Raw genomic sequence first — 26,312 nt, 5'->3', positions numbered from 1 at the left:
GATATATATATGTATATATATAAAGATATATATATATGTATATATATAAAGATATATATATATATGTATATATATGTATATATAAAGATATATATATATGTATATATATGTATATATATAAAGATATATATATATGTATATACATATGTATATATATAAAGATATATATATGTATATATAAAGATATATATATATATATGTATATATATAAAGATATATATATATATGTATATATATATGTATATATATATGTATATATATATGTATATATATAAAGATATATATATATGTATATATAAAGATATATATATATATATGTATATATAAAGATATATATATGTATATATAAAGATATATATATATGTATATATAAAGATATATATATGTATATATATAAAGATATATATATATATGTATATATATAAAGATATATATATATGTATATATATATAAAGATATATATATATATGTATATATATATAAAGATATATATATATGTATATATATATAAAGATATATATATATGTATATATATAAAGATATATATATATATGTATATATATATATAAAGATATATATATATGTATATATATATAAAGATATGTATATATGTATATATATATATAAAGATATATATATATATATATATATATATATATATATATATATAATACATATATGTGTGTACATATACACATATATGTATATATAAGTGTTTTGGGGAATAATTACAGCAATTCTTTAACAGAAGACTTAGCAGGATAATGCGAAACTCAAAAAATAGATTAAGAAGATAAAGAAAAAAATGACAAAATAAAAAATATACAAATTCATATAGATTTATTCGTTAATTACATTGTTTTTAAAAATTCACATTTTACTTTTATTTGATGTTTTGCTCTGCTTTTCAAACTTTTAGTAGAAAAACAGCAACACCTTCTTTATGGTTGGGATTTTAAGCCTTTACATTTCCTATTTTTAGCTGCTGAAACTGCTTGAACTAGGGACCTGTAGTATAAAGTCCTGTTATATCCGAATAGACGTAATTTCCTTTATTTCGTTACAGCTTGGTCTTCCAGAGATTATGTCCAATCAACTACAAAAAAGTGTACAACATATTAATTTTTTCTTATTAGGTAAGTTCCTTTAATTATAACTGGTATAATATGAATTTCTTTCAGAGACTACGTTGTTTTGAAATCATTTTAGGTCCTGATATTTTGTCAAGTTTTCACATTCAGCTCTATTAAGGCCAGTCATTTAGGGAAGGTGGGTTACCATATGTCTTTTCAAGTCGTATGCTCTCAAAAATGTTGACCCACACACTTGACCTTCATGTAATTTTTCGACAATGTGTATGAATATATAAGAGTTTATGTGTGATTTCCCTGAAAATACATCTATGTGTGAACATATGTCTTAAAAAGTTTTATAGGAAAATGGTGTATCACACACTTGATATGAATAAGTCTTCAAGGCTGGTTTTATTGAGAAGTTGGTCCTTTGTACCCAGTTTATTCCTGGTACATCTTTTTCGTTTGTTTTCAAAGTACTCGCCATCTGTTACGTGTTGGTAGACTGCATCTGTAATTATTCCTGTAAGCCACTTGTACGTGGTTGAGAGGCAGCTGATGGGGTTGTATTCATTGGGCAAGTGAGTCTCTTGGCTCTTGAGTATCAGTTATTTTGCAAACAGTTAGCTACTCTGGTGAACCTTCCCCGCTACTGACAACACGAGTAAACGCCTGCACATAATGATCATGAGATTTTTAAGCCAGAAATTTGGAATCTTGTCAATTCCTGAGCTTTTAAAGTTGCTAAATTTAGTGATTTTTCTTTGTACAGCATCTTTTGGGATTTTCAGTGGTGATATATCTGGTCTGCCCTTGACAGCCTATTTAATTGTATTTATCCACTCCTCTCTTGGTGTTGTTTGAGGTCCTCATCCAGTGGCCTCCAGAATGACTCCACTTCTTTTTGTGTCAGTGGTGACTTTACTTTGATTTCTTCTTGAATTAAATTTCTGTACACCATCCTTGGGTTCTTGTCAAACAACCTATTCAATGACTTGGACTCCATTTTCTTTGATTTATTTTTAATTTGTGCAGCTAAAGCTTTTATTTCAGCTTGGTTTTCTCCTATCTTAGCTGCACTTGGTTATGAAGAGAATAGTCGGTTTTAAGTTTATCTTCGTTTTTAATTTTTCCCCTAACAGAAAGGCAGATATGTGGGATGTTTTCTTTCGGAATTTTAAGATTTTCTGTTGAAGCCTACTTTTCCAGACTGGTTCTTTTGTTTTGGCCTTAAATTTTCCATCTCTTCTCTCTTTATGTTGGGGCAAAAGTTTCCTCTGCATAAACCATGCTGCCTCAATTAATGATGCAAAAGTTGCATGGTTTATTTCAGTTAACGACACAAAAGTTGCATGGTTTATTTCAGTTAACGACACAAAAGTTGCATGGTTTATTTCAGGTAATGACGCAAAAGTTGCGACAATTTTTGTGAGAGCATCATTTACTTTTGTAACAAGAATTATTTTCACCAGTCTGGGCCGATTTGATCTCCAACAGCCAGGCATCGTGCAATTTCTATTCTGTTAGCCAGTTCTTCCTCCAGCTCCATCTGATCTGCATCCAGTGTCATATTTACTGGTAGGGCATTGCGGTGTTGTTTTTACCTAGTTTTTAGTTGGGATATTTTCGGGGTTGAACCTTGGGGAGAGTTATTGTGGTTTATTGGGCATTGCCCTTGATAATACGTTTCCTCTGTCAGTGTTAAGTTGAGTGAGACCATGTCGGGTAGTTGAGGCGAAGTGGGTTCCAGTGTAATTTCTATGGGGATAGGAATGGGGTTGCTTATTGGGCAGATGTCATCTTCAATCATCAAGCGAATGTCTCTAATCATACTGGAAATCTGCTCCGTAGAAAGCATTGTTCTTCATGAAGTTAAACTTCTAGCATGTAAGTTTTTCTCTTGCGATGCCTTTCTTATTTGGACAATGATGCTTAAAGATTTTTTGCCATTCTTGGCATCTTTCTTTGAGTTTTGAGTGCTTAATTTTTGCATACTCCATCGCCCATATAAGCGTCCATTTATCCTCTCTGACCCATTGAGTTTGCATACATTTAGTTGTATCCTTTTGGCTAAAGTCCTTCTCTGCCTCAGCAAGAGCCTTTAGCTCTATTGCATTGCTTACCTCTTTGATAAGATATTTATCTGTGACATGATCGAGAGTTAGTTTTTGGTCGTTGTCTCTAATACCTTTAAGAAGATCTTATTTGGGCCTCAATATATTTCTTGAGTATGCAAAAAGTGAAGAATTATTTTCTTCTCCTAAACAGACCACTTGATAAGATTACAGTTCCTTTTTTTGGTGGTCCTTGTTTGGTTTTGCCGAATTCCAAGACTAGAGTTGGTTGGGTCAGGTGGAGTATTCAGCTTAGTGCTGTTACTTGTGATAACATCACTAGGAGAAGGTGCACCGTTGCTTTCCTCATATGACCCAGTGCAAAGCCATGCTGAGGGGATCTTTTTATTCTCGGCGACATCCTGCCAGTTCGTAGATTTAGAATTTTTCATTTTCATTTTTGTTTGAATGTTTGGTCAGGGTTTACTTCAAACTTGAAGCATCCTTATATCAGATTTTCCAACAAACCCCATGACAGAGAGACCAAAGATACCCAAGTATCTAGTAGTCCTCTCATTTTTTTTGTTTTATTTTACTTCAGTCGAAGTTCTCAGAAATCAAGGGGCCCACAACCTGGGGCTAACACTTGAACTCTATATGAGATACATAGATATTCGAATGTTCCATTTAAGTTCTTTATCTCTCAAGCACTGAGTTAGTAAAGAAATTGAGAACATAATTTTCTTCTCCCCAATTAACCATTTTTATAAGTTGTAGTATATCTTTCATTTTGATCTGTTGGTCTTACTGGATTTCAGGACAAGAATTTATCTAGTCTGGTGGAGTATCCAGCTCCGTGCTATTACTTGAGGTAACATGTACTATTCTTCATAAAAGCTAATATAGGTTAGCAATAGTGAGGAGATCTTATTTGGGCAGCGAATATTATGTGATTTTGAATATTTGGTAAAAGTATCCTCGTGCCAGGTTGTTCTGACAAACACCTCCCAGTGTGTGTTAATATGTGGGATTTTAAATAAGATTTGTGGGAAAACGTTGAAAACAAACTTCACATGAATGACGTTTATCATTTTTTTTATTTATTTTACTTCAGTCGAAGTTTTAAGAGATCTTTTTATTACTCCTATCGCTTTCAGAGACAATGTCGTTTTTAGATCATATTTAGGTCCTGATATTTCACTTTTTTTTACAATTTTACTTCAGTAAGTTTTAAGATATCAAGGGGCTCCCTCCTGGAGTTAACATTTGATTCTGTTATGATTTAAATTTATATTCGAGGGTTCTTTTAAGAATAGATACTGCTCTCTTTATGGCTGCTATTTGTACTTCTTGGTCTTCCAGGGATTGCTTCTAAGTATTTATGAAGATTCTTTTTTATTAATCCAGTCACTCCTATCACAACAACAGGTATAATGTTTATTTCTTTCAGAGACCATGTCGTTTTTAGATCATCTTTTTAGGTCCTGATATTTAGTTATCTTTTCCCGTTCAGCTCTGTTAAGGCCGAAATCATTTGGGACTGTGACATCGATAATGAGTGCAGTTCTGTCAGGCTTGTTCCATATTACTATATCTGGCTTGATAGCCTTGTCTTTTAAGTATCTGTCTGCCTGTATGTCTTTGTCGTAGAACACTGTCACTTTTCCGTTTGATGTTATTGGTGGTGGTTCATGTTCCCAGATGTTCAACGATCTGTCTAATTGCATCTCTCCACAGATCTTCCAGTGTAAGTATCTACATACTTTGTTGTGGTGGGCAGTGTAATGACCATCGGCTAGAAGGATCTTGTATCTGGATATTAGGTGACTTGGGCTTTCAACAGCCGAGTGACAAAATCTGCATTGCTTTTCATCCTTTGTTTCATTTTACTTCAGTTAAAGTTCTCAGAAATCAAAAAGGAATTAATGTTTTTGGCCAATGTTTCCATATTTGTTGTCCAAAGGGTTGAGCTTCGAAATGATAATAATCTTGTGAAAATCTGTTGCCTCTGTCAAAAGTTTTAGACAGACATAAAAACATACATATATTCATACATAAATTTAGGTGAGATTTATATTACATACTAGTGAGGGGTTCCCGGCGTTGCCCGGGTGTTTTTCGGGGTATGATAAAAAAAAAAAACGAAAATGTGAAAAAAAAACAGGTGCCCGTGAAAAAAAAACGAAGCCTTCACGACGTGCAGTTGGAAAATAGTAAAGTGTTAAAAAAAAAACAGGTGCGCGTTTTTGATTGACGTGACGGCGATAGGTATTCAGCAGTTAGCATTTTGTGCGGGACAGTTTTGAATGAGGTGAATAAATCGGTTTGTTTGTTTTAAAAAAAAACCCTCCTTGTTTATTAGGAGGAGCGAAATGAAAGCTACAGTCTGATATGAGGAAGTCGACATTGAACAAACGTTACTTAGCTCTCTTGAGACAACTGGCTTTCGACCCGTGATTAGAGTCGAGTTTCACTTTTTTTTATACCGAAAACCAAATGTAACGCATGCCGATGCGGGAAATGTGGAATAATTAACGTTTGAAAGTCAATAAAATTAAATAGACAGGGTAAGTCTGAGATATTACAATTTATAGATGATATAAAAAGTTTTAAGAAGTTGTGAACCGAGCAAGCGCTTCTCTGAAAGAAGCCTTTTGTGGACATCGAGGAAAAGCGTACATATATACATACATACATTTTCGCTTTTATATATATAGATTATGTCAGCAGCATTTTCAAGGGAGGTTGTTGTAGGGATTCTATGGTTATAATGTATGATTCATTTATAGCAGTTTTTTTTTAAGCTGATGTCCTTCCAAAAAGCCTTGCAACTTGATACTAGATGGCTCACACTTTCCACTTCCATGGCAGATCATGTGTAAGATCATGTGTAAGATCATCCGGCAGATCATGTGTAAGATCACCCATGAAGAGTAGATGGTTCACTCTTTTGCTTGGCTCTCAACAGTGACCTTGACTCATCAGTGTGAGTAGATATGTGCTTTTAAACTCATTTTATAGATAAATTTGGAAGTTATGGTTGTTTACACATATTTTGTGGGAAAATGTTAAAACAAAAATTTAAAGTTCTTCTTCTGTGCTATGATTGATATCTTCCTAAGATTCCAGTTTCTCTCTTTTTTTTTTAATTTTTTTATTACATTTTCACCCCAAACATTGCCACTTTGGTGTAAGGGGCTACTATCAGGAGCAACAACTCTTCATATCATATATGAGATCTTGATACCAAGTGGTTCACATTTCCACTTCCATGGCATCCATGAAGTGTAGATGGTTGTTTAAACATATATTGAACTAATGGTTGTTCACATTTTCACTTCCATGGCACAAGATCATCAATAAGAAGTAGAAGGCTCTCAACAACAACGAACTCACTAGTGTGTTTTTAAACTCATTTTATGGCTAAATGATGAACTTATGGTAGTTTAAACTATTTTTACATAGGCATCACCACTTATCAAGGCCAAGAGGTCACTCAAGGATAAAGGTTAAAGAGTATACAGTAGACAATTGGACAATATTGTACTCGTTAGTAATGGAAATTTGGTAAATTTGTTAACTTATATGGAACGGCTCATCAAAAACTTGTTTACGTTGGACTTGAAGACAACCATATTCTAGTCAGCTGGAAAGCAGGAAAATGGAAGACAATTCCATAGGCGTGCAGTTCTAAGAAAGAAGCTTTGTTCATGGAATCTACGTTTAGGTTTAGGCACAGATAAAGAGTGGAGGAAATTATTGATAGTGTTTTCTGTTTGATGAGTGTTTCTTGTGAAAGTTTGGCGAGGGGGGGACCATAGATTGAAGCTCAGTCGAGCACTTGCCATGAAAATAATGATAAATCAGAGACAAACTCGCAACATCTCTTCTGTAAGAAAAAGGTTGCAGGGAAGAGAAAAGGACATCTCCTACGAGGCTACGAAGTCTATTTTGAACTCTATCAAGGCAGGATAAGTCCTTTCTGGCAGCTCTTGCCCAAATATGGCAACAGTACTTCATCCTTGGACGTACCTGGCTCTTATATAGATAGAGAATTGCATCAGCAGTGAGATATCTACTGGATCGATAGGAGGATCTGACCATTTTCCCAGCGGCCGTGGCAACGGATTTAATGTATGTGTTCCATTTCAGAGGAAAATGTTGAAACACAAATTTAGAGTTCTTTTTCATAAGGTAAGAGTTCAGGTTCTTCTTCTTAAGCCCTGTGGTAGCTATAATCACTGGAATGGCAAAAATCCTCCTAAAATTCCAGTTTCTCTTCATATCATACATGGGATCTTGATATTTGTTCTGTTTCCCCCTTTCAGCTCTGTTCAGACGTCCATCGTTAGAGACAATCAAGTCAACCAAGATTGCAACTCTCTCTGACTTATTCCATATAACTATGTCAGGTTTTACAGCAGCATTTTCAAGGAAGGTGGCTGTAGGGATAACATGGTTGTAATGTATGGTATATAAGTCCTTTCAAACTGTTCTTTCTGGTTGATGTTCCCAGGATTTGTTGCTATATTGGAGGTTTGATGTTTTACAGATGGTCCAATGGATGTACTTACATACTCCATCATGTCTCGCTGTGTAGTAGCCATCTCCCAAAAGAATCTTGCAACTTGATACAAGATGACTCACACTTTCCAATTCCCTGGGGAAAAATCTGCATTTGTTGTCATTAGTGAGACCTGTCATCTTATTGAATGCATTGGTCATCGATCCCTGGTCTTGAGCAGTGGTGGAGGGCTCCCCTCTTGAACCAGTCCAAGGAACCTTCTTTGTCCATGTATTCCTGAGAGAGTTCCCCCAGAAAATACTTTGCTCGCTAATGTTGGTCCTCAATCTGGAAAGATTGCCATTCTCTGTCTTTTTTTTTTTTACACAGTGATCACCACTTATCAAGGCCCGGAAGCCACTCAGGGATAAGGGTTATTGCAAGTACATTATGTTAGTGTGGAGATTTGCTGATGTGTTTACTTAAGGGGGCGGTTCATTAGGAATTTGTTAACATTGGACTTGAAGACATCCAAGTTGTAGTCCGGAGGGAAGCAGGCAGACGGAACAGAGTTCCACAGGCGTGAAAGAAGCTTTGTTCATGGAATCCATGTTTTGATTTAGGCACAGATATAGAGTGGGGGAAATGTAGCAGCCGTCCCCCAAAATAACTTTTCCATTTGATACCAGGTGGCTCACACTTTCCATTTCTATGACAGAACCTGCATCTGTTGTCGTTACTAAGACCTGATATCTTGAAGATATTCATCATCAATCCCTGACCTTGAACAGCTATTATAAACCTCTTCTGATCGTGGGCCAGTCCAAGCAAATTTCTCTGTCTACGTATTCCTAGGAGAGTTCCTCCAGAAAATACTTTGCATGTTGATATTGGCCTCACTCAACAAGGTTCCTCTTTTGGAAAGTCTTGGTATATTTCTGCTAGCTCTTTCTTCTTATTTTCGTGACAGGCTTGTTTAGTGTTTTCATTCTCTCTTTTTTTTTTCATTTTTCTTAAACTTTTTCTTCTAGGGGATGGGACATCCAACCAGATGTCTGACATTTACCCCTATTTTAGTGAGTCCAACCAAGAGATCTTTTCAGGATTCTAGCCGTCCCTTTCAGTGCAATCGTTTGTATTTCACTTGCACTTGGTTCACCGGGTATGCTTGCTATGTACTTTTTAAAGTTCTTTTTCATAAGCCCAGTTGCTCCTATGATGACTGGTATAATTGAAACGTCTTTTAATTTCCAATTTCGTTTCATATCATACATAAGTCCTTGATACTTTGTTATCTTTTCCCTCTCAACTCTGTTAAGCCCTGTATCATTGGGTACACTGACCTCTATTACGGTCGCTTTTTTGTTTGCTTTGTCCTAAATCACTATATCTGGTTAAACAGCTGCGTTTTCAAGATATGTAGCAGTAGGGATTATGTAGTCATAGTGAATAGTGTAGTTGTCATTCCCAACTGTTCGTTCGGGTATATGTTCCCAGGAGTTTTTACTACACTGAATGTTGAGTTTCTTACATATCTTCCAGTGAAGGTATTTGCAAACTCCGTTATGGCGATCTGTATAATAACCGTCTCCAAGTAGGACTTTGCAACCAGAAATCAGGTGGTCCACCCTCTCAACCTCAGTGCTACAGAACCTGCATTTATTATTGTTGCTTAGACCACACATCTTTTTGAAGGCGTTTGTCATGAGGCCCTGGTCTTGTGCAGCCAATATCAACCTCTCTTGGTCGTAATGGAGGGATCCTCTTTTGAGCCAGTCCAGGGAACCATCCCTATCAATATATTCTTGGGATAGTTCAGTCGGTAGGTATTTTGCCCGTTTATGGTTGGTCCATTCTTCTGTTTTAACACTATGGAACTGGCTAGTGTATTTTTCCCACTTTTCTGGGCTATGTCAGTGGCAGGCTTGTTTGGGTTCTCAGTATCATTTGTAAGGCAATCTTTTCCAAAATGAGTGGCAAGTTGTGTTATAGATGTTGTACTACTTGCTCGGTTCTCATAATGGTCTTTAATTTTCATAAGCTTCGGGTTACAGGAACTTATTATGTACTGACCTATGCTGACGATTGTGGCTCTGTGTTGATGATTGACTTCCGAGAGTCCCATACCTCCTTCTCGCCTGGGTAGGTACAAACGAGGCATGCACTGATTTCGATAAATAACTCGGTACAAGGTTAGCATTTTCCTTGTCTTTGTGTCAAGCCAATTTATGTCTTTCTGAGGCCAGTCAATAATGCCAAAACTATATGTTAGTACTGGCATGGCAAGTTGGTTAATTGCCGTAACTTTGTTCTTGTTTGTGATTTCAGTTTTGCAGATTTTTCTTACCCGGCGTAAATATTCTTCGCTTAGTTTCTCTCTCATCTTTGAATGCTGGATGGACTCATTTTCATCAATGCCGAGTAATTTGTATGTTTCCTGTTCATCCAGTTCTCTGATTACACTATTTTCATCGTGCTGTATATTTTCAATAGATATCTTCTTGCCAGCTTTCAGAGTACACATAGCACACTTATCCAGTCCGAGCTTCATTTTGATGTCATTCGAAAAAGTGTGGACAATTTTCAGTAGATTATCTAAATCCTTATCTGAGCTAGCATAAAGCTTAAGATAATCCATGAAAAATAAATGGTTTATTAACTTGGAGGATTCTCTTTGGCGGCTGTAGCTTAGATTATAAGCACCTTGGTAGTTCTTTAGAAGCTTACTTAGAGGATCAATTGACAGGCAAAATAGTAGAGGAGATAAACTGTCTCCTTGGAAGATACCTTTTTTTATTCTTATATTTGGGATGGATATCCTTCCCCCGTTATGGTTTAAGGTAATGGATGTTTGTCACTCCTTCATTTGGGCAGCTAAAATTTCTCGTATGGTCGGGTGGATTTTATATAATTCAAGGCATTTTAGTATCCACGAATGGGGTACACTATCAAATGCTTTCTGATAATCTATCCATGCCATATTTTCATCAGTGTGTGTAGACCTATGCGCTGTTAAACTCATTTCATGGCTAAATGTTAATCCACATGTTTCACAAGAATAAGGGGTTTTGCCAGTGTGTTTGAACATATGGTATTTTAAACTTATTTTATGAGAAAATGTTGAACAACACACTTGACATGAATGAGGTTTTTCACTCTATTTTTTCATTTTTCTTATCATTTTGTTTAAGCCAGGGATGGGGCATCCTACCAGATGCCAAACATACACCTGCTATTTTAGACACTCCAACCGAGAGATCTTTTTAAGATTCTAACCGTCCCTTTAAGTGCAATTGTTTGAATCTCCTTTGCACTTGGTTTACCTGGTATATTTGTAAGATAGTTTGTAAAATTCTTTTTCATAAGTCCGGTTGCTCCTATAATTACTGGAATGATAGAGATCTTCTTAAGGTTCCAGTTTCTTTTCATGTCATACATAAGACCCTGGTATTTGGTAATCTTTTCCCTCTCAGCTCTGTTTAACCCAGCATCATTCGGGACACTAACTTCCACCAAGGTTGCTTCCTTCTCCTTCTTGTCCAATATTACAATGTCGGGTTTTATAGCTCCGTTTTCTAGGTATGTGGCTGTAGGGATTGCATAGTCATAGTGGATGGTATATGACTTGTTACCGACTGTTCTTTCAGGTATATGTTCCCATGACTTCTTACTGCATTCGATATTTAACTTATTGCAGATCGTCCAGTGGAGATATTTGCATACTTCATTGTGTCGCATTGTATAGTAGCCGTCCCCTAGCAGAACCTTACAGCTAGAAATCAGGTGGCTCACACTCTCTACTTCTGTGTGGCAGAACCTGCATTTGTTGTCTTTGCTGAGACCACTCATTTTTTAAACGCATTGGTCATCAAGCCTTGATCTTGGGCAGCTATTATAAACTTCTCCTGGTCATAGTGGAGCGATCCATCCTTTAGCCAGCTTATAGACCCTTCCTTATCAATATAGTCTTGGTTATATTCGTCCAGAAAATACTTGGCCCGTTGTTGGTTGGCCCATTCTTCAACTTTCTTGTCATGGAAAGCTTTAGTGTATTTCTGGCGATTTTTTCTGGCTATTTCAGTCGCAGGTATCTTTTCTGTTTCTGTCTCACTTGTAAGACAGTCTTTCCCAAAATGTTTGGCCAGTTTTGTGATGGATGTTGTTCTACTGGCTCTTGATTCCTGATGTTGGTGTACCATCTTGAGAGTTGGGTTTTTAGAGCTCATCAGATATTGTCCGGTGCTCACAATAGTTGCACGATGTTGATGGTCAATCTCCGAGAGCCCCATACCTCCTTTCCATCTGGGCAGATACATTCTAGACAGACACTGGTTTCTGTATATTACTTTATACATTGTCAGCATTTTACGTGTCTTAGTGTCTAGTCTATTTATGTCTTTTTGTGGCCAGTCGACAATACCAAAACTGTATGTTACCACTGGCATGGCTAGTTGGTTAATGGCTGTTATTTTGTTTCTGGCTGTGAGTTCTGTTTTGCATATCTTCTTGACTCGGCGTATGTACTCACTTCCAATTTTGTTTCTCATCTTGGCATGCTGGATGGTATCATTCTCTTCTATGCCAAGGTATTTGTATCCTTCCTGTCCTTCTAGGTCCTTGATGGTGGTATATTCATCAAGCTGTATATTTTCAATTTCGATCTTCTTCCCAGATTTGATGGAGCACTTGGCACATTTGTCCAGTCCAAATTTCATGCCAATATCTCTGGAGAAGTTATATATGACTTGCAAGAGTTCATTTAAGTCGGCATCAGAACTGGCATACAGCTTGAGGTCATCCATGAAGAGCAGGTGGTTAATTCGTTTGTTTGGGTCTTGTCGGCGGTCCTGGCTTAGATTGTAAGCACATTTGTTTTTGTTTAAAAGTTTGCTTAACGGATCTATTGCCAAGCAGAAGAGTAAAGGGGATAAACTATCTCCTTGGAAGATTCCTCGCCTGATGTTTACGTCCGTGACCCTTATATTTCCTTTTGTGTGGCTTGATGTCATGTTTGTTTGCCACATTTTCATTTGTGTAGCTATGGCCTGTTTGATTATCGGGTGTATCTTATATAGCTCTAGACAGCGTAGAAGCCACGTGTGTGGTACACTGTCATAAGCCTTCTGATAATCAATCCAAGTCATACTTAAATTTCGCTGTCTCTTCCTACAGTCTTCCAAGATAGTTTTATTTGTTAAGAGCTGGTCTTTGGTACCTAGACAGTCCCTCCTACAGCCTGCTTGTTCTTTTTCAAGATATGTGGCGCAGGAGAGATGTTGGTATATACTGTCCGCAACAAGGCCAGTGAAGAGTTTGTAGGTGGTAGTGAGACAGCAAATGGGCCTGTATTTATTAGGGCGTTGCGTTTTATTGTCTTTGCTATGAGGGTTGTATCTCCTCTTAATAGCCATTCTGGTGTGGTTTCTTCACCGCTCAATATTCTGTTGAAACAACTGCTATAATGCCCATGTAATGATGTTAGTTGTTTCAGCCAGAAATTGGGGAGATTGTCTATGCCAGGCTTTTTGTAATTTGAGACGCCATTTAGCTTCATTTTTATAGTGCCAGCTGTTATTTTTGGCTCCGGCATCTCTGGCTTATTTTCTAGGCTCCTCTCAATGGTATGGATCCATTGAGCCTCTTTGTTATGGGTGATCTCGTTCTCAAAGAGAGGCCTCCAATAATCCTCCAGCTCTTGCATTTTGGGCGGGTTATTCACCGTTATAGTGTTCCTTATTAGGTTACGGTAAAATAACCGAGCATTCTGCTTAAATGTTTTGTTTTCATGCTTTGCCCTATTCTTGCTTTCTCTTTTCTTAATGCGTTTGGAAAGTGCTGGGATTTTTCCTTCTAATTCTCTAGCTACGTTTTGTAGCTGTCCTGCTTTTGTACCATATTTCCTGCTGAGTTTGCCGATGATGTTCTTCAGTCGTCCCTGTACAGCAGGGGCGGCTAGGAATTGTTTAATCTGGGACAATTCCCTTCGGCACAGGTTTAGCTGGTTTTGGATCTTTTGTTTCCAGCGTGGTATTTTGTCTTTTGCCTCTGGTTCCCGTTGTTTTTGGAATGTTGGCATTACTTTCCTTACAATGTAGAGTCCTGATGCATAAGACACCTGATTTAACTCAGTCAGGGTTGTGCTATATGGCACTAGTCTCTTGAGAGCAACATTAACCCTTTTTATTGCTACCTTTTTTTTTTCACCAGTGTGTGTTATCATATGGGTTTTTAAATTTGATTTTTGGGAAAATTCTGAACCACAAACTTCACAAGAAAATGGTTTTTCCCCAATGTGTTTCGACATATGCCTTTTTAAATGTGAATTATTGAGACAAGCTAAACCACAAACGTCACACGAATAAGGCTTTTCACTTTTTTTTTTATTTATTTTACTTCAGTAAGTATTTAGAGATCAAGGGGCTCCCTCCTGGAGCTAACACTTGATTCTGTTATGATTTAAATTTATATCCGAGGGCTCTTTTAAGAATAGATGTTGTTCCCTTTATGGCTGCTATTTGTATTTCGTTACAGCTTGGTCTTCCAGGGATTGCTTCTAAGTATTTATGAAGATTCTTTTTTATTAAGCCAGTTGCTCCTATCACAACCGGTATAATGTTTATTTCTTTCAGAGACCATGTCGTTTTTAGATCATTTTTTAGGTCCTGATATTTTGTTATTTTTTCCCGTTCAGCTCTGTTAAGGCCAAAATCATTTGGGACTGTAACATCGATAATGAGCGCAGTTCTTTCAGGCTTGTTCCATATTACAATATCTGGCTTGATGGCCTTGTCTTTTATGTATCTCCCCGCCTGTATGTCTTTGTCATAGAACACGGTCACTTTTCCATTTGATGTTATTGGTGGTGGTTCATGTTCCCAGATGTTAGTCGCTCTGTCAAGCTGCATCTCTCCACAGATTTTCCAATGAAGGTACTTACATACTTTGTTGTGGCGGGCAGTGTAGAGGCCATCTGCCAATAGGATAGGACATGCAGACATTAGGTGGCTTGGGCTCTCAATTGCTGAGTGGCAAAACCGGCATTGGCCATTTGCTTGTAGGCCAGCCATTTTTTTGAATCCATTTGTGAGTAAGCCTTGGTCTTGACTGGCTACAATGAGTCTTTCCTCATCAAATGGAAGTCTCCCGCTCTTGAGCCATTGGAGTGAAGCATCTTGTGTTTCACCAGTGTGTTTGAACATATGATATTGTAAACTTGTTTTGTGAGAAAATGATGACGAGCAAACTTCACACGAATAAGGTGTTTCGCCCATGTGTTTGAACATGTGATATTTTAAACTTGTTTTGTGGGAAAAATTTTTATTGCACACGTTACATGAATGAGGCTTTTCACCAGTGTGTGTTAACATGTGACTTTTTACTTGCGCTTTCGTCGAATATTCAAGACCACACACTTCACATGAATAAGGCTTTTCACCAGAGTGTGTAAACATGTGACGTTTTAGGTGGGCTTTCTGGGAAAATGACGAACCACACACTTGACATGAATGTGGCTTTTCACCAGTGTGAATAAACATATGTTTTTTTAAAGTGATTTCAGGGGAAAAGTTGAACCACACACATCACATGAACAGGGATTCTCGCCAGTGTGTTTGGTCATATGCCTTTTTAATATTAAATTATGTGAAAATGATAAGCCACATACATTACACGAATATGGTGTTTCGCCAGTGTGTTTGAACATATGATATTTTAAACTTGTCTTTTGCGAAAAGATTTTGCCACAAACTTGACAGGAATAAGGCTTCTCACTTTTTTATTTATTTTACTTCAGTAAGTATTAAGAGATCAAGGGGCTCCCTCCTGGAGCTAACACTTGATTCTGTTATGATTTAAATTTATATCCGAGGGCTCTTTTAAGAATAGATGTTGTTCCCTTTATGGCTGCTATTTGTATTTCGTTACAGCTTGGTCTTCCAGGGATTGCTTCTAAGTATTTATGAAGATTCTTTTTTATTAAGCCAGTTGCTCCTATCACAACCGGTATAATGTTTATTTCTTTCAGAGACCATGTCGTTTTTAGATCATTTTTTAGGTCCTGATATTTTGTTATTTTTTCCCGTTCAGCTCTGTTAAGGCCAAAATCATTTGGGACTGTAACATCGATAATGAGCGCAGTTCTTTCAGGCTTGTTCCATATTACAATATCTGGCTTGATGGCCTTGTCTTTTATGTATCTCCCCGCCTGTATGTCTTTGTCATAGAACACGGTCACTTTTCCATTTGATGTTATTGGTGGTGGTTCATGTTCCCAGATGTTCGTCGCTCTGTCAAGCTGCATGTGTGTGTGTGAACATATGACTGTTTACTTGTGATTTCGATGTAAATCCTGAACCACAAAACTGACATGAATAAGGCTTTTCACCAGTGTGTGTAGACATATGACTTTCTACTTGTGCTTTCCTGAAAAATCCCGAACCACAAACTTGACATGAGTAAGGCTTTTCACTCTATTTTTTCATTTTTCTTATCATTTTGTTTAAGCCAGGGATGGGGCATCCTACCAGATGGGGCATACACCTGCTCAGTATGAGTTACCATATGACGTCTTACATGTGCTTTCCTAGAAAATGCTAAACCACAAATTTCACAGGAATAAGGCTTTTCACCAGAGTGAGTAAACTGATGAGTTTTCAAATGTGCATTCTGGGAAAATGCTAAACCACAGACTTGACATGAATAAGGTTTTTCTCCAGTGTGTGTGAATATATGCCTTTCTAAATTTCTTTTTGTTGAAAATTCAGAACCACACACTTTACATGTATGTGGCTCTTTAGTGTGTGTTGGCAACTTTGTATCCATTGTTTTCATGGAGATTATATATGCAGCTTTGTGGCAACGGGACATGCATTGAAGCTTAGTTGACAAATTGAGACATATTAGATTGAGGTACTAGTGGTAAAGGAACTAGTCTAAACGTTACAACAATACTCCCTACATGGGCGAATGGTTGCTTTGTAGATGTGTCGGATACTCTAACATGTGAGTAGTCTTCTAGAGAGGACGCATCGTCTTTGCAGCAGCCTTGGCAATGTCTTTAATATATATTAGGAATTTACTTTAAAACTTACGAAGAATCAATTTCTTAATTTCTTTTTGTTTGAATTTTGTATATGCCTCATTTTGTAAAATTTAAATCTATAGTATAATATATATTTAGAAGTTCAAATAATTGTTTAATATTGAATTGATTAATTTGGTTTTCTTTATATATATATATATATATATATATATATATATACATATATATATATATATATATATATATATATATATATATATATATGAGAGAGAGAGAGAGAGAGAGAAGCAGAAGAAAGGAATTTACTTCAAAACTTATGAAGAATTCTTTTCTTAGTTTCTTATTGTTTGAATTTTGTATGTGTCTCATTTTGTAAAATTTAAATCTATAGTATCTTTATATTGTATACATTTGTATTCATGTCCTGGTCAGCAAAGTATTGAGGTATATTTCGGAATTCAAAGAAGTGTTTCATATTGAATTAATTCATTCAGGTTTTTCTTTATAATTCATGATATACCAAGTAAAAGGAAGCCATTAGTTTCCAAGGTTGAAACCTGAAAATAAAAATCACACATTATTATTCTTCAAAGTAATTCATAAGAAACTAAATAGTTGAATGGATCAACCTGAAAAATGAAGTAACATTGGCTTCCATATCATTACTTTTTGGGATATCTTGTTGCAAGGTAATCAATATAACTACAATCGAAACTGATATGAAAGACCTTTCCATTTAATAATGTTTACCCTTTTTACATCAAGAGTTGTATGCTTTTATGTTATATTGTCAACCATATATATATATATATATATATATATATATATATATATACCCGTTCACATACACTTTTTCATGATAAAGCTAGAACCCAGAATTAGATGGAATCGAGCAATTGCATTGACAACGAACAATGCCAGACCCAAAGTGGGTTTCAATGTACTGAATCTCATCATTAACATACTCCGACATAGGCGCGAACCCAGGTCATCACACATATGAAGTGTACAATACTGATGGCGCAATCTATTGGCTATGCCTCGATTTTAATTTTTATATTTTATTTAGTTCTACATTCTACTATGTGACAAGTCATGTGTCCTATATAACTAAGATAGTTACTGCTGGTATGCAGGCAGTCGACATCACATCTACAAACATTAACTGAAATTACGTATTTATATATATCTACTTATAATCTCCTCTGAATGTCTAATATATATATATATATATATATATATATATATATATATATATATATATATATAGAGAGAGAGAGAGAGAGAGAGAGATAGCATTTGTAAATATCTTCTATTATATATAAGCTTATTTACGATAGCAAAAAGAGAATAACAAAAAGGAAACCTTTCAATAAAAACTGTTGAAATCAATTATATATATATATATATATATATATATATATATATATATATATATATATATATATATATATATATATATATATATATATATATCATCAGGAATTCCAATGGTCTTAAATGGTAAAAAATCAGAAAGATAATGAATTCAGAAGAATTGGTTGAAAAGTGAAAAACCGTTAATTTTTTAGATGTAACATTAGATTTAAAGAATAAAAGGTATGCATCCTACAAAAAAGATAACACTGACCCCATATACGTAAATCCACACCCAAACCGTCCCAAATCCATAAAACACATCCCAAATTCTATCAGTAAAAGAATAAGCAATAATAATGTAAATATGTTTAACACTTACAAACTGTTCTATGGTAAAGCACTTAAAGACAGTCGTTACAAAAATACAAAACAAGAATATATCTAATATACAAAATCCCAGAAATAAGAGAAGGAAAATTATATGGTTCACACCTCCTTTTAAGTTAAATGTCAAAACTAACTTAGGAAAAAATTTCTTAATCTCATAAAGCAAAACTTTCCACCTAATAATATTCTCAATAAAATGTCCAATAAAATACAGTAATATTAAGCTGCAGCTGCATTGACAATTTAGAAAAATTAATAAAGAAAGAAAAATATATATGAAAAGATCAACCAAAATTCATAATTGATAAATGCATCCTACCTTCACTATCAAATCCTAAATCAAATTGTCTTCCCATTTATATTCATTTGTATACCTTCCCTTTTCTGTTTTCTTCTCTAACTGGTTACATGAACCCCTTCTTAAACTTTCTCTCTCAATCCCTTTAACCTCTATATCCCTGCCAACAAATTTTTGTAAGCCCCTCTTTTTATTAACAGAAAAATGTAAACTATTTGTTTTCAACTTCATATCATAAGATTTTTAAACCATGCTACATGTTAAAACTGGGAAATATGCCACATGTTAGGACTGGAAAATATTTCATCCACTAAAATTTAAAAAATGTTTTTCAACTTTTTTTAATTTTTAATTTCCAAATTTTTTTCTTACCTGACGAGATCAATAATGATCGAAACGGTCTGCACATCGTAAAGAAAATAAATTTGCTCTCCTTAATTAAGCACTAACAACGACCTTTGTTGGAATTCATATGAATTATAGCTTATATCTTTTGAATATTTCCAACCTGGATTATATATATATATATATATAAAATTATACAATAAATAAAAATTATATAAAATTATTATCAACCTGAATTATATCTATATATATATATATATATATATATATATATATATATATATATATATATAATTCAAAATTAAAAAAAACTTAGATTGCACCTCAACAAAACGTGGTCTATGTAATAAAATGTGCAGCATGCGATAAATCCTACATAGGTGCCACAAAAAAACCTTAGTAATAGAGTAGCCCTACACCAATCCAACATCAAAATCGTGGAAAATAGACACCTGCATGTATCACAACATATACACACATGCAGTGGAGGCAGATTCGAGATAATGCCCATCTTCCAAACTGACAACTACTTCTACTTAATAACACAGGAAAAAAACTTCATAGCAAAGTTCAACCCCGCCTTAAACATCTCTCAATAATTATACACATAAATAGGCAAAACACAAAATACACTTGCACGCATGCATACTTGGGTAAATGTGCACCCTCACACACAAAACAAAAGAAGCACAATAAAGCACGCACACACTTTCACAGGTGTGCACATCCATATCCAGTATAATACCATTTCCCTAAACTAAACAATTAGAAATTATACGTATGTATGTGTATGTCCACACATGTGTGTGTATATATGTGTGTCTATGTGTATGTATCCGTGTATGTGTGTGATTGTGTATATGTGTTTGTGTATATATATCATCTGTTAATGTATACACATCTGTATATATGTGTGTGTATATATATATATGTATGCATATATATCGGTGGATAAATGTATTCGTGAGTGTATGTGTGTATATTAATGTATGTGTATGTGTGAGCTCCTGCATATGTCTCTATATATATGCATGTGCGTGTATGTATGTGTCTGTGCCTGCATAGTATGCAGCTGTATGTGAGTGTGTATGTGCATACATGCATGTATATATATACATGTCTGTGTACATGTATATGTATGTGTGTGCATATGTGCATGTGTGTATATATTTCTTCTACCTATTCTCCATCTTGTGTGTGTGTGCATGTATGTTTGAATGATTTAAGTACATGTATGCATGCGTGTTTTGATTGGGGGAAAAAAAATTAACCAATATGCGTGTGATACGTTAGTGGGTGGATGTGTGTGAGTACGTGTGTGAGTGTGTAGGTGGGTATGTATATATGTATGCTCCTACATATATTTCTATGTATGTGCATGTGTATATGTGTATATGCCTGCGTGTGCATGTGTATATGTACATGTATGCATATGTATGTGTGTGTGATTGTGTGTGAGTGTGTGCTATACATGGGGAAAGAAAGTCATAAAAAAACACAAAAACCTTCACCAAATGGACCAAAAGCCTCCTCTTTGAACTGATCGGACACTACCAACACTTACTGTTGGGGATAGAATGTCTGAGACCACGTCACTCTGGAAAACACATTTAGTATCAGCAGATGTAAAAATAACATTTCAAACTCCTATTTTAAAAAAAAACTTTTTACGAAAATATCTGAAGAGAGCGAACCTAAGCTTGAAATGCATTATAAAAATATTTTAAAATAAAAATATGATAAAAGGCTAAAAAAACACAATTGTTGATGGCTACACTCTTTTATATATATATATATATATATATATATATATATATATATATATAGAGAGAGAGAGAGAGAGATACAATATTTATTATGACACTATATATACATATTTCGAGGCCATACCAATGGTTTCATTGCACTGAATCAACCATAAGAAGTTGGAAAGAGTCAGCGCAAATTCATCAGCGACTTTGAAAAACTGAAACAATGCAAAGTAATCAAATAGAAAAAAAATATTAAACAAGGGTTTAAAACTCAGAGTTTCAAATTTTAATCGACGCCAATAGATTCTGATTATGGAAGGAAGAAAGTGTGTGTGTGTATGTGTATGAGTGTGTGTGTGTGTGTGTGTGTGTGTGTGTGTGTGTGTGTGAAGAAAGTTTAAGAAGAAGTCGGCTGATGTATTTGTGCTGACTCTTTCCAACCTCTTATGGTTGATCCAGCGCAATGAAACCACTTGTACGTCCTTTAAATATGTATATTGTCGTAATAAATATTGTATCTTCAGCTATCACATCCACGACTGAGCACTTTATTGGATTTTTTTCATCGCCTCGTCACACACACACACACACACACACACACACAGACATTCAGTTTGATATTTTTATATATATATATATATATATATATATATATATATATATATATATATGTGTGTGTGTGTGTGTGTGTGTGTGTGTGTGTGTGTGTGAGGAGGCGATGAAAAAAATCCAATAAAGTGCTCAGTCGTGGATGTGTGTGTGTGTGTGTCTGTGTGTGTGTGTGTGTGTGTGTGTGTGTGTGTGTGTCTGTGTGTGTGTGTGTGTGTGTGTGTGTGTCTGGTCACGAATAGGCTCCTATATGGGTGACTATTTTAAAAAAATGATTACATATAATGATAGGAATGGGTATGTTTGATCTGGCAGAACGGCGGTTCATTAAAATTGTGGGGTCTGCGTTCGCACCTGGTCCACAAAGTATGGAAATAAATAATTTAAAAATTAAAAAAAAACGTTTACAAGTGTTTTTGATATAGATTTACATAATAATACTTTGATAAGTATGTTTTAACTTAAATAGGGATGGTATAATAAAATTGTGGGGTCTGCGTTCGCAACTAGTCTCCATAGAATGGAAATAGGCACAAACTTTAATAAAGACTTTTCATATCTATCTGCGTAAGTATACTTTGATAATTATGTTTTAGTTTGAAGAAATATAGTATAATAAAATTATGGGGTGTTCGTTCATGCCTAACCCCCATAGAATGGAAATATGTCACAAAGTTTAACAAGGTTTTTTAATATAGATCCACAGAATATTGTGATAAGTGTTTCAGTGTGAACAGGTATGGTATAATAAATTATGGGGTTTATCTATTTTATTTTTACTTTCATCATATTTTGCTTTGGTTTTGATACCCCCGAATTCGAAGCTATCTCTTTACAAGCCTTCCTTTTCATAAACTATCATACTTTTTTTATTTCCATACTTTGTGGACCAGGCGCGAATGCAGACCCCACAATTTTAATGAACCACCGTTCTGCCAGATCAAACATACCCATCCCTGTGTCTTGATACATCTTCTATCATTATATGTGATCAGTTTTCTAGAATAGTTAACCATATAGGAGCCTGTTCGTGACACACAGATACAGACGTTCAGCTTTATATTATAGATTAGAGGAAATATATCTTTTTTAAACAAAAAATACATTTACTAAAGGTATAGTTTTTAGTAGGAAAAAATGCATGAACTTATTTTTGCTTTTCTTATGAAATTTTGATTATAAATATATGGCTTATTCCTCCCAAACACCACCCAACCACCCAAAGAGAACCCACTCTGATGTCTCTGACATCAGTAGCTCTGAGGAAGAGACGATAAAACCAAGGAACTCAACATTCGTAGTAATAGAATCAATAGAGGAAACTCCTTTGAGCATACTATCACCCTTTAAAATTGAAAGAAATTTTAAAACTTTAAAACCAAAGTCTATTAAAAAACAATTTAACGGCAGCCCACTAATAGAAACCCATAACGAAGAACAAACTAAAGAAATATTGAAACTAAAATTATTTGTAAACATCAAAGTCAAATGCTACAGACATCCAACCCCAAATATCTGCAAAGGAGTTGTGAAAAGCCATGAACTTGCACTTTGTCCCTCGGAGGAAATCAAGACAAACTTACAGAAACAGAATGTGTTAGATGTTCGTAGAGTCCAAATAAAAAAAAACAGTGAGAAAATCGATACCAACACATATATACTAACTTTTGATTCCCTCACCATACCCAAAGAAGTGAAAGTTGGATATATGAAAATAAATGTAGAAATTTATATTCCAAACCCCCTCCAATGCTTCAAGTGCCAGAAGTTTGGACACCATCAAGATCGGTGCACACGATTACCAGTGTGTGGAAGATGTGGAGAAAGCGGCCCACACATTGACTGCAGAAAAGATTTCAAGTGTGCCAACTGCCTTGGAAATCATGGCGCTGGCTCTAGATACTGTGAAATATGGAAAAGAGAAAAAGAAGTGACCAAACTAAAACATACAAAGAATATATCCTACCCAGAAGCCAGGAAAATCATTGAAACTAAAACATATGCAGATGCAACTAAAAAAACTACTCCAATCAACAATCAAAATGGTCATATACATGTAACGGATACAACTGACAAGAAAATTGATGTCCTAAGCAAACTAATAAAGGAAATGAAAGAACTATTAGAAGAAATGAGGAAAATGAATAGTGCAATGTCTGCAACCAATCCAAGGATAATATTATGTAAAGACACTACTGAACCACAAAAAGAAACAAAACCACAAACCATTTCTACAAAAACAACTGAACAACCATCAAACACATTACAAGCCAGAAAAGAATCAAAAACTCCCCCAGACAAAAAAAAAACAAGCAAACAAAAACAGGAAAAGAAACAATTATAACAATTAAAAAATGTATTTAAATTTTATAGGAGCATTATGAAAATTATGTTGTTTTTTTATTTAAAAGCAGGAACATAAAAAAAAAAATAATTAAGTAAAAAAAATGGAAAAATGATACAAACGTTTGCGATGGAAATGTATGGGTGCACAGCTGGGGAAAAAAAAAAGAAAACCAGCACTCCTACCTTCTTTTACCTACCTGATGTCATTTTTAGACAGCCTCTCCACTGTCTGACATTTGAGCTTCTGTATAATACATGTTTACAAAACTTCTGTTTGTTGTGATTCTGCAAAGGGCTTTGGGGGGCTAATTAAGCTATTTTTGTACAAACAAGATGTGTTTTTATTTAATTTAATATCTTAGTAATATCTTTTACTAGTTATGTTTAAATAGACACAGAAAACTAATATTTATCTGGGTTTATATTACTGTACACATAGATTCGAAAAAGTTGTCAAAAAACAAATATATAACAAATAAATGTTATCAAAGGCAAGATAAGTTACTTTTCTACCTAACTGGATATATTTTTCGTGTTTTTATTCAATGTAACATGTTTATTCAGCTCGAAAAGCATACAGTGTTTACCGATGTATTGGAAAATTCAAGATGGCGCCCGACACTCTCTTTAACACGGTAAGTTCAGGAAAAGATGTTATAAATAATAAACTAGACAAAATACTGTTAGAAACTCGCTCAATATAAGTTACCGTGACATAAGTTGATATATATTCGGTGTTTTTTCAATAGTATTTTGTCTAGTTTATTATTTATAAGACCTTTTCCCAAACTCACCATGTTAAAGAGAGTGTCGGGCGCCATTTTGAATTTTCCAATACAAAAAATGTATCCTGTTTGGTAGAAAAGTAACTTATCTTGCCTTTGATAATATTTATTTGTTATATATTTGTTTTTTTGACAACTTTTTCGAATCTATGTGTACAGTAATACAAACCCATTTATCTTTCAAGGATTTTTACAATGAATTTATTTAGCTTCAAAATTTAGCTAAAATTATCAACCGTGAAAACATTTTCTCATAACTTTTTTTTCTTTTGCGAATCTTTTGAATACAAATACGTAAAATGTAAAGCTACAAAAGAATCTATTTCTTATGTATTTTTGGCCAATTTTCTATGATTTAACATTAAAATTAAGATAAAATTGAAACATTGCAAAAACTGAAATTTCTCATGTGTGCGGACATGTCAGAGGGTTCTTATTAAGCTGTTTAACTACATTTCCTTTAGAATACTATTTAAATTTTATTTAATTTTTTGCAATCTTTCAATTTTATCTTAATTGTATTCTAAAGTAAATGTAGTAAAGAAACAAACCAAGAATACTCTTCAATAAGCCAAATCTGACAGGTCCGCGTACATGAGAAATTTCAATTTTTGCAATGTTACTATTTTGACTTAATTTTAATGTTAAATCATAGAAAATTAGCCTTTCGCATAGAAAAGTATCCTTTCGCAGCAAAATTGGCCCTACATCCATTGTCTTAATTCAGATGCTGTAGATCTAAAAAATAAAAAAGGGCTAATATAACCATCCGATTGTCTAGCCCAGGTAAGAGCTAAAACGGTGTGTTGGGAAGTGGGGGTACTAAACCCTGACCCCCCAAGTCCTTCAATCACTGGGATCCTGCCCTGAGAATTTACAAAAATAATACAAACAAAAGTACAGTTAGTGATAAAAAAAAATAATTTACCTTGGATTTTGAATCAAGTGGATCTGGTATTCCTTTGTTAAAAGCAAATTGTTCATCATCTTCATCTGTGTCTAAAAATAAAAAAATATTTTTTGTTTACTGAAGTAACAAGGAATCGCTTTTATTAAAATCCCAATTTAGGATAATGAATTTCATCTTCATGAGATATATATATATATATATATATATATATATATATATATATATATATATATATATATATATATATATATTTTTTTTTTTTTTTTTTTTTTCATTATTATATGGCAACTCCATCGTCACCCCAACAAAAATTTCGAAAATAAAAGAACGAATAAAAACATAAAGATGTAACCCCCACCCCTCAAAAAACTATGTCTTTCCACTGTTTTTGCCTGTACCTATAAAATGTTGTTGCCAAATATTATTAATTTATTTATCAAAAAAAAAAGAAACATCTTCCTGAAATTGGTATGGGAAGACTGATAATTAATGTAGGGGGCTACTATCAGGGACATAAACTACAGGGGTACTATGTGGGGAGTTGGGTAGCAAGATGCCGGTTCACGTTACACTTGACCTTCTGCATGTCAGTACAGTTGGGGAAGCAGGAACCCGGAAGGGAATTCCAAAGTCTAGCGGTTCTGGGGAAGAAACTACTGGAGTAGAAGGCTCTCTTACATCTAGGGATCTCAATTGTAAAGGGGTGGGATTTTGCTGCTTGTTAGGGGTATTTAAGTTGAGGGGGTATAAGTGCTTGCAGTTCGTCAGAGCATTCACTGTTAAAGTACTTGTAGAACAGGCAGAGGGATGCAACATTTCGTCGATGGGAAAGAAGCTGAAGCTTAGATGCC

General features: G+C 34.8%; 1 long non-coding RNA gene across 1 annotated transcript; it reads right to left on the bottom strand.

The window, feature by feature from the left end:
• Positions 1–823: 823 nt before the first annotated feature.
• LOC145270636 (uncharacterized) lies at positions 824–25,552 on the bottom strand. The gene is made up of 2 exons (XR_013865482.1): positions 25,480–25,552; positions 824–1,096 (listed from the first exon to the last, which is right to left on the bottom strand). It is a non-coding gene; the product is annotated as an uncharacterized LOC145270636 (long non-coding RNA).
• Between the last annotated feature and the right edge of the window lie 760 nt (positions 25,553–26,312).

This window comes from Euprymna scolopes, chromosome 46 (genome assembly GCF_053919585.1).
Source record: "Euprymna scolopes isolate OS-2025 chromosome 46, ASM5391958v1, whole genome shotgun sequence".
NCBI lineage: Eukaryota > Metazoa > Mollusca > Cephalopoda > Sepiida > Sepiolidae > Euprymna > Euprymna scolopes.
The sequence above is the reverse complement of the archived record's forward strand: the minus strand, read 5'-3'. Positions and strand labels throughout refer to the sequence as shown.